We start from the raw sequence: 9,515 nt of genomic DNA, 5'->3' as shown, positions 1-9,515 counted from the left end.
CTGTGGACTCGCGGCCTGCGGTCTGGGTTCGCCCCCCGGGTGACCCGGACTTTGTAGTCGGAGGACGGCCTGGGGGCGGGCCCGCGGTGAGGGGCGGGGCCTACGCGGGGCGGGGCCTACGCGGGGGCGGGGCCTTGCGGGGGCGGGGCCGCGGCTGCGCTGCATCCCCGGTTCGGAGCATCCCTGTCTGTCCCCACCAAACCCCTTCCTGCAGCAGAACCGTGGCCCGAAGGTCACAAAGCCAGTAAGCTGCAGCAGTGAGACTGAGCTCGGGTCGTCTAACCCTATTCAAAGATAATTTTCAGGGGTGCCTGGGGGGGCTCAGCGGTTGAGCGTCTGCCTTGGGCTCAGGGCGTGACCCCGGGGTCCTGGGATCGAGTCCTGCATCAGGGTTCCCCGCAGGGAGCCTGCTTCTCCCTCTGCCTGTGTCTCTGCCTCTCTCTCTCTCTCTCTCTCTCTCTCTCTGTGTGTCTCATGAATAAATAAATAAAATCTTTTTTAAAAAAGATAATTTTCAGGAAAAGATGAAACCCTAATTCTCATTCAGGTGTAAATAGGGACAAGAGATGAAGTCTTTCTTCTTGTTAATCCGCGAAGCAACCGCGCAGATGTTAAAACCAGTTCAAAGAGGATAGAAGACCCGTGTACAGATGAGGAGCATTGAAATGAATATCAAAGCCGAGGCAGAAGCAGCTTTTCTGCAGGGTGGGGGTGGGGAGATCACTGAACCCCTAGAGAGACCATCTGCACCCCCTGATAGAGACAGGGACTGGAGTCACACAACAGCAGCAGGGACGTGTGGTAGATGATGCATCGTACTCCACTGAGGCATGAATTTTTTCTGTACCCCAAATCTGCGCTCTGCAGGAGCTGTGGTGTCCCCAAACTCACAGGGCCTGAAGGCTTCTCACAGGTGGCCCGTCCCCTGCATCTTGGGAACAGTTCACAGTAAATGTGGTACAAGGAGGCCTGAGCAGGGGGGAGTGTAGCCGGGGTGCAGAGGTGCATGAGCACCTGGCCCCGGGGGTCCCAGGCAGACCAGGCTCCGCCTCATGCCACTGACAAAATCCACAGGCAGAGAGACAAGTCATGGGGAAACGAGAAAGGAATTTATTCCAGTGAGGCCTCCCCTACATGAGCACAGCGTCTCAAAGACTGTGCCCAAAGTGCTGAAAACACTTCTAGGTTTATATAAGGACAGTGTGGGACAAAGGTGGGTGGAGACGTGCAGGTGGGCAGTGAAGGTCAGGTTGATCGTTGTCTTGGGGTCAGTCACGGGGTCTTGGTGACTCAGGGCAGTCCTCGTGGCTTGAGGGGGTAATTTAGGTCCCCACCACGAGATGCTATGCCCGCAGGGTCTTTCACCCAGACTTAAGAGATAAGCTCCAAGGAAGAATTTAATCAGTTAGCGAGTACAGACCGAGGTCGAGGTCAAAATGGAGATAGTTGACTTCCTCTTTCAGAAGCAGAAAGTTCAAGGAGGCCAGACGCAGGGCTGGGACCCACAGGGCCAAGCCTGGGCCAGCCGGAGGCTCTCCTCCCCCGCCTCCGAAAGCCCTCTGTGCAGCTGGGAGTGTCCGGCGCTGGGCGGCAGCTGCTGCCCAAGCCCAGTCCAGTGGGCCTCTTTACTATGGTTGCAGACTTTGAACTTCAGGAGGCCCCAAGCTTCCATAAACCCCAAGCGTGGGGTGATGACTAAGGCTGTGGAACCTGAGCCCCAGCCACGCGGCAGGAGACGTGTGGAGCAGGAGACAGTGGTCCCCGGGGAGGACAGAGACTGCAAAGCCCTGGGAAGTTGGCCAGGAGAAGGGGGAGCAGGGCCACAAAGCTCCCTCCAGCCGTGACCAGGCGAGCAGATGATGTGAAGTCCTACTTAACCAGCTATTCCGAGCACTTAGCTGTAGCTTCGTGATAAAATAAATAAACTTTTCATCCTTACAATCAAAACGTACTTCTTAGAGATACACTAAACGGCCCTTAGGTGATGCTCGGTCTCTGGGGGGAGCAACTATGCCGAAGTCTCTCTTTTCTATGCATCCGCCCAGCATCGGCCTCTGGTCTAGGGGGACAGGGAAGAGCAGGTCTCGTGGCCTCTGTGTTGGCTCCCTCTTGCTGCCTTCCCGGCAAACCCTGCAGCTCCCGGTCTCCCTGGGGATCAGGTCAAGCCTGGAGGTCCCTATGTCTGCCTTGAGGTCACATCGGTCCCTGCTGGGACTCCAGACCCGTCTGAGATCTGGCTGGGCCCCCTCAAACCTTAACCTTGCAGGATTTCCAGACAAAATACAGGACACGCTCCCCTGCACCGAGCCTGCCTCTCGAGTCTGAGGACACACGCTCACTACCCGACAGTAAAGTGGCACACCTGGGATGCCTGCCCTTGCCTGGTCCCTACACTCGTTACATCCATTTTCTCCTTTGGGAAATGTAAAGTGCTGCGGATAGAGCTAATGTCCCTCTTAACCCACCACGGCCCTCCTGGTTTCCCTGCCTCCTGTCCCTCAGAGCCGCCTCTGTGTTCCACCAATCTCATCAGTCGGGCCTGTGTCCTTCCAGATGTTGTGAAGTACTTTCACACACGTGGATGCACCTGGAACTATATAACATTGTGCGTGTCTTATAAAATAGCATCATGTTGTACAGATTACTCTGCATCTTGCTTTTCTATCCCCCTCCCCCCACAGCCATATTTTTGAAATCGAGCCATGCTGATTTCTGTGGCTCTGACACGTTCATTTTGACTGTTGTTAAACACGCTGCCTCTTTAACACATCACCGTCTGCTTACCCCTCTACATCGGTGGACGTTTACACAGAAAGCATGTGTTTGCTTTTATTTTTTAAATATTAAAATGAGGACCGCCTGGGTGGCTCAGTGGTGGAGCATCCGCCTTTGGCCTATGTCTCTGCCTCTCTCTCTGTGTCTCTAAATTAAATCCCTAAAAATTAAATTAAATTAAAAAAATAAATGTTAAAATGAATGTCTGCATATAAACCTTCTTGGGCACTCACAGTGGTTTTCTTTCTTTCTTTCTTTTTTTTTCCTTTTCAGATAAAAACACAAGAGTTGCTAACAGTTAATCACATCCACATTTCCAGACTCAGCAGCCACTAAGGAGCTGGTCCAAAGGGGCTCTCGCATTGACTCTCTTCCCACACTGGCTAGGTGTGCACAACCGCACACCTCTCAGCACTGATAGTACTTAACTTCCAGATTTTTTGCTCACCTGATGGGTGCACACAGTTGTCTCTGTTCTAACATGACGTTGCTTTTATAATGCTGGCCAGCCATTTGGAAACGAATTCTTCCTCCTGAGACAATCCTGTTGGGAGTTGTTGCCCATTCCTTTCTTTTTCTTTCTTTCTTTTTTTTTTTTTTTCTTAAGAATTTATTTATTTATTTGACAGAGAGAAAGAGCACAAGTAGGCGGAGCGGCAGACAGAAGGAGAGGGAGAAGCAGGCTCCCCGTTGAGCAGAGAGCCCGACGGTGGGCGGGGGGCTCCATCCCAGGACCCCAGGATCATGACCCAAGCGGAGGGCAGACACTTAGCCAACTGAGCCACCCAGGCCCCCCCGTGTGCTGCTGGTGTTTCTCGTAGGATTGGCATTTTTGGATTCAATATGGTCAAATTATTAACATGGTTCTATGACTTGGCTGTTTCCTCCTACTGAGGAGGGCTGTCCTGGCTTTACGGTCAAAAAGATGTTCTCCTACGTTTTTAGCTGATAATTGTCACATGTAGTTGTGGTGTGTGTGTTTCTTGCAGATATATAAATTCCAGATACCTCTGGAGGTAAGTCTTTAACATGTCATCTTCCTTTTTGGTTTTCGGCCTGTTCAGATTTTTCTTTCTTCCTGGGCCAGTTTTGCCAATAAATGTGCCCCTAGAAAAGTGTCCATTTCAGTGAGGTTTGCAAATGTGGGGTATTAAGTCCTTCCTGGTCATATTTTTTTAATCTCTTGGTTACGTCCTCTCTTTAATTTCGATGTTGTTTATTTGTGTCTTCTTTTTTTGTTTTCCTGACGCTTTGTGCTGAAGGGCTGTCTATTTTATTAGTCTTTTCAAAACACCAGCCCTTGGTTTTGTTCTATTTGGGGAATTCATTTTCTGTTTTCCTAACCTCTGCTTTTATTCTCTTTCCTTATTTTCTTTGGATTTATTTTGTTGTTCTTTTTCTGGTTTCAGAAGTGGACAGTGTGGTTCACTTATCTGTAAGCCCTTCTTGTTTTCATATAAATGCAGCAAGGCTATACATGTCTCCCCGAGAATGACTTGCACCGTGTCCCATGGGTTTCCATAGGCAGGACTGACATTTCCATCAAGTTCGCAATACTTCGAGAATCCTGTTAGCTCCTCTCTGCGCCATGCGGAGTGGCCCTTGATTTTGCTGCAGGAGAATTCATCAGTCTTGTCTGTTATGATTAGCACTTTTGTGTCTTTTTCAGGATGTATTTCCCTACCCCAAAGGCACAAACGTACAGAATGCTCCATCCGGTTATTTTCTAGAAGCGCGGCTATTTTGCCTCTCACCTTCAGATCTGCAGCTCAGCTGGATTCATTTTTGTTTATGACGTGAGAGAAGAGGGCAGGTTGTATTTCTTATCATATAGGTCCCCCAGTCGTTCTGTGGTCTCTGGAAAGACTCGCCTTCGTCCAGCGCTCTGCAGGGCTCTGTACGTGCGGGGGTCTGTTTGGGGCCCTGTGATGTTGTGAGCTGACAATAAGAAATGTGTATTTCGGGGGAGCCTGGGGGGCTCAGTCAGTGAAATGACTGCCTTCAGCTCAGGTCATGACCCTGGGGTCCCGGGATCGAGCCCCATGACGAGCTCCCTGCTCAGCGGGGAACTTGCTTCTCCCTCTCCCCCTGACCCTCTCCTCACTCCCCGCTCTTGCTCTGTCTCTCAAATAAATAGATAAAATCTTTTAAAAAGAGAGAAATGTATATTCAATCTTCATTTCTGGCACAGAGCTCCTAAACACTTAGGAATTTCCTAAGCGATAAGAGCCATAGAGGTGTCTGTTCTTCATCATAATAAGCCTCTTTCAACCACACCAGAGTTGATGTCAGTGAGACTGACTTTCCAGACTTTTGGAAAGCTCCTAAGCACAGGGGCTGCATTGACCTGGGACCAACCCCGATGAGAAGGTTGAAGTTTTAGGGACCAAAGTCACCCCCGCCCACACCTCCTGGGACGGGAAAAAGACTGAGATTGAATTCACTAGCCAGTGGCTTCATCAATGTGTCTATGCGATGAAGAAGCCTCTGTAAGAATTCCCGAGCTACAGGGTTGGGAGAGCTTCCAGCCTGGTGAGCCCAGGGAGGTGCTGGAAGGTGACGCGCCTCCCCCAGAGTCCCACACATGGTGCCCTATGCGTCTCCTCCACCTGACTGTGCCCAACTATAAACGTTTATAATTATAAATCTCGTGTGCTTCCAGTCCTGCCTTGGTGTTTGCTTCCTGGAGGGCAAGAAGCCGTCCATGGATTTATTGGCACAGAGGCTGCATGTCTTGCCTGAGACCTAGACTCACATGTCCCACCTGCCCCGGCCCTGCTGCGAACCCAGCCAGGGAGCCCACGAGGCCGGCAGGAGCACCCGGGTCGTGAGAAGCCATGAGCTGTGGATGACGCTGAGCTTGTAAGGCAGTGGCTTCGGGGACGGGGATAACGAACCCAGTGTTTGGTTTCCAATCTCATGTTCCGTTTGTTGCCGGTGCAGTGGTTGCATGTCTGGACCCTTCATGCCTCGACGGCGAGCCCTAATCCTTATCCGCACCTTCTTAGGGCTTTTCTGTGCGACTCAACGGCGAATAATGAATGGCTGGTTCATGTCCCCCTTTTCTAGATCCTCACGCCTTGTGTTTAGCTCCCCTCCTCACCCGCCGGCCAAGCCCCTGGAGCGAGGCCTGATAACCATCCTCGTGGACTCCTCGCCCCCCAGGACAGAGCTTGCCACCCTCACCTGGAGTTACAGGGGTGGTCGGTGGGTTTTCCACAGATGTGCCTTATTAAGGCGCGGGAACCCCTCCTCCGTGGAGGTCTATGAGACTCTCCCGCCCCGAGTGGGTGTCGAGTCCCATCAAGCGTGTTTGCTGAAAGTCCCTGTTCGTGTGACCCAACACGCTGACTTGACCATGTTCCCCGGGCCTGTTCTCCCACGGTAAAGCCAGCTTGCTTGTGACGTGTCCTCTTCCCTCTTACCTGGCTGGCTCCTGTCTGCTGACGCGCTGCGGAGGGTTCTCTCACCTGTGTTCACGGGCGGGACTGGCCCCGCTGCCCTCTCCCACGATGCTCCCCCCCACCCCGCATGCTGGCATCAACATCATGCTCATGTCCTAAAACAAGGGGGGGAATATACCCTTTGCTCTTTTCCGGGAGAGTCTGTGCAAGATTTAAGACTGCTTGTCCACAAACATTTGGTAAAAGTTCACCCACAAAACAATCTGAGCCTCAGCGGTTGGGCATCTGCCTTCGGCTCAGGGTGTCAGTGACCCCGTGGTCCTAGGATCGAATCCCACACTGGGCTCCCCCCAGGGAGCCTGCTTCTCCCTCTGCCTGTGTCTCTGCCTCCCTCTCTGTGTCTCTCATTTATTATTTATGTCTCTTATTTATTCAGTAAGTAAAATCTTTTTTAAAAAATTAAAAAGTAAAAGAATCTGAGTCCACAAGCTTATTCTGTTAAAAGATTTTTAATCATGGATTCTATTCGATTCCTTCAAGACTCTTCAAATCTTCACTTTTCCTCCTGCATCACTGTTGGGAGCTGTGTTTTTGGAACCTGGAAAGTGCTCATTTCATCTCATTTCCCAGATGCGTTACCAGAATTTGTCTCTAACATTCGCGTTCTGTTTTCCGTGTCTATAGCATCCGGAGTGATGTTTCTTTTGTTTCTCTTCCTATTTCATTATTGCTTCCTTTTATCTTTGTTGTTTCTTTCCTCTTACTTTCGTAGAGTTAATTTGCTGCTCTTTCCCTAAGTCCTTGAAGTGAATGCTCGTTTCATTGATTTTCAGCCTTTCTTTGTCTCTGGTATTTCAGTGAAGGCAACACATTAGTCATGGCTTTAGTGTATCCCACAGGTTTTAATCCATCGTGAGATTTTTTTTTATTTTCTAATTTTCTTGTGATTTTTTTAATCCATGGGTTAAAATATTTTCTAATTTTCTTGTGATTTGTTTTTTAATCCATGGGTTATTTCAAAGTATATTTCTCAACGCCCAAACATATGAGGGTGCCCTGATTTGCTTTTTGTCATTGACTTTCAGCATCACTGAATTACATACTTTTTTTTTTTTTTTCGATGCAAACACACAAGGGTTTATTTGCAAGCTCGAGCTTGGGTCCAAGTATACCCGACACAGCGGAGCAGGGACTTGGACCTGAATTACATACTTAAGTACACAACTGAATATAGGCAGAGAAAATACTCTGTGTTATTTAGTCCTTCAAAAGTAAAACTTGCTTTGTGGCTAAACCGGGGCCTATTTTTAAAAATAGGCCATACTCGCCTGAAAAGATTGTGTATTTTGCAGTTGGTGTTCTCTGAATGATCATTAAGCATATTTCTCAAATCTTTTATTTATGGATTTTTTTAAGAATATGATTATTCTAGAGGCACCTGGGGCTCAATCAGTTGAGCACCTGACTCCTGATTTGGGCTCAGGTCATGATATCAGGGTCATAGGATTGAGCCCCAGTCTGAGTCTGCCTGAGATCCTCTGTCTCTCTTCCTCTCTCTCTACCCCTCCCCCTGCTTGTGCATACACTCACCCTCTCTCTCTCTAAAATAAATAAACTAAATAAAATAAAATAAAATTCAGTTTATTTAAATAAATAAACTTAATCTTTTTTTTAAAAAAAGAATTTGATTATTCTATCATTTACTGAGAAGGATGTGTTAAAATTCCTCACTATGATTCTGCATTTGCTTTTTCCTGTTCATTTGCCTTTATGATTTTGAGGCTTTGTTATTAGGAACCTGTAGACTTTAAATTTACCTTCTCTCTTCTTGGTGAATTGACTGAGTGATCATCCTGAAATGGCCTTTACTTCTAGTAACACTCTATGTGTTAATGTCTACTTTGTCTGATGTGATGGTTTTGTGGGGGGTTTGGGGTTTTTTGTTTTTTGGGGGTTTTTTGAGAGAGAGAAGGCATGAGCACACCTGCGAGTGTGGCCAGGAGTGGGAGAGGGAGAGGGAGAGAAAGAATCCTAAGCAGTCTTCATGCCCAGCATGGAGCTGACCCCGGGGCTCAATCTCCCGACACCGAGATCATGAACTGAGCCAAAATCAAGATCCTGTATTTTAGTTATTCTCCCATAAATGTGTTGGGTTTTTTTTAATCCAGTATAATAATCTTTGCCTTTTAATTGGTCTAAAGTCCTATTCCCAATGACAGTATAAAAAAATAAAGACTGTTTCAAGCACACAAAACTTAGGAGTGATTGTCACTGGCAAACCTGCACAAAGTGAAAGTGATCAATTAGTCCATTGACATCTAGTGTGATCACATATGGATTTGGTTTTAAACCTACCATTTCACTGGTTTCTTTTTCCTCCCTAGTCTACATTCTTGTTTTTCTCCTTTCATGCCATTTTTTAAAAAGATTTTATTAATTTATTCACGAGAGACACAGAGAGAGAGGCAGAGACACAGGCAGAGGGAGAAGCAGGCTCTATGTGGGGAGCCTGACGTGAGACTCGATTCCAGGTCTCTAGGATCATGCCCTGGGCTAAAGGCGGTGCTGAACTGCTGGACCACCAAGGCTGCCCTTTTCTTCCCATTTTTAAATTAATTGAATGCTTTTTAAAATTTCATCCCCTGCTCCATTAGCTCGGCTGTCACACCCACTTTACTATTACTTACTGGTTACTCAAGGGATTACTGCACGCATCCTCCATTTACCAAAGTCAAATGTTATTTGTTACTTTTACTTACTTCCAAGACAATGTGTGGATTACAGAACACCTGAACCCCATGTATCCCTAGATTTCATGATTTGTGCATGATAAAGCAACCTAAGCTAGTTAAACAATAATCTTTTTATCACACTCACAGATTCTGTGGGTTTTAGGAACTTGGGAGGGGCACCGAGGGGCCCTCTTGCCTCTGCTGTCATACGGGAAGCCCTGTTTAACATGCCGAGGGACTTCCAAACTGTTTTCCAAGACATATTTTTCTAATATACAGGCACTATTTGTTTAGAATTACCACCCAGTTTACCATGTTGTCATTCCTGACCACATTTCTGACCTTCCCTCTGGATCACTTTCACTTTGTGCAGGTTTGCCAGCGACAATCACTCCCAAGTTTTGTGTGCTTGAAACAGTCTTTATTTTTTATAGTGTCATTGGGAATAGGACTTTAGACCAACAACTGTTACTTTTCAGTCCAATCCCACTCTCACCCTGCTTCCACTCCTTCTGTCCAGAAGTCAGTTGTCAGGCTCATTAGTGCTCCTGGGAAAGAAAATATTTCCCCCTTCCTGTGGCTAAGATTTCCTCTTTGTCTTTGT

Source organism: Canis lupus, chromosome 16 (assembly GCF_048164855.1).
Source record: "Canis lupus baileyi chromosome 16, mCanLup2.hap1, whole genome shotgun sequence".
Lineage (NCBI taxonomy): Eukaryota > Metazoa > Chordata > Mammalia > Carnivora > Canidae > Canis > Canis lupus.
This window is presented reverse-complemented; position numbering follows the sequence as displayed.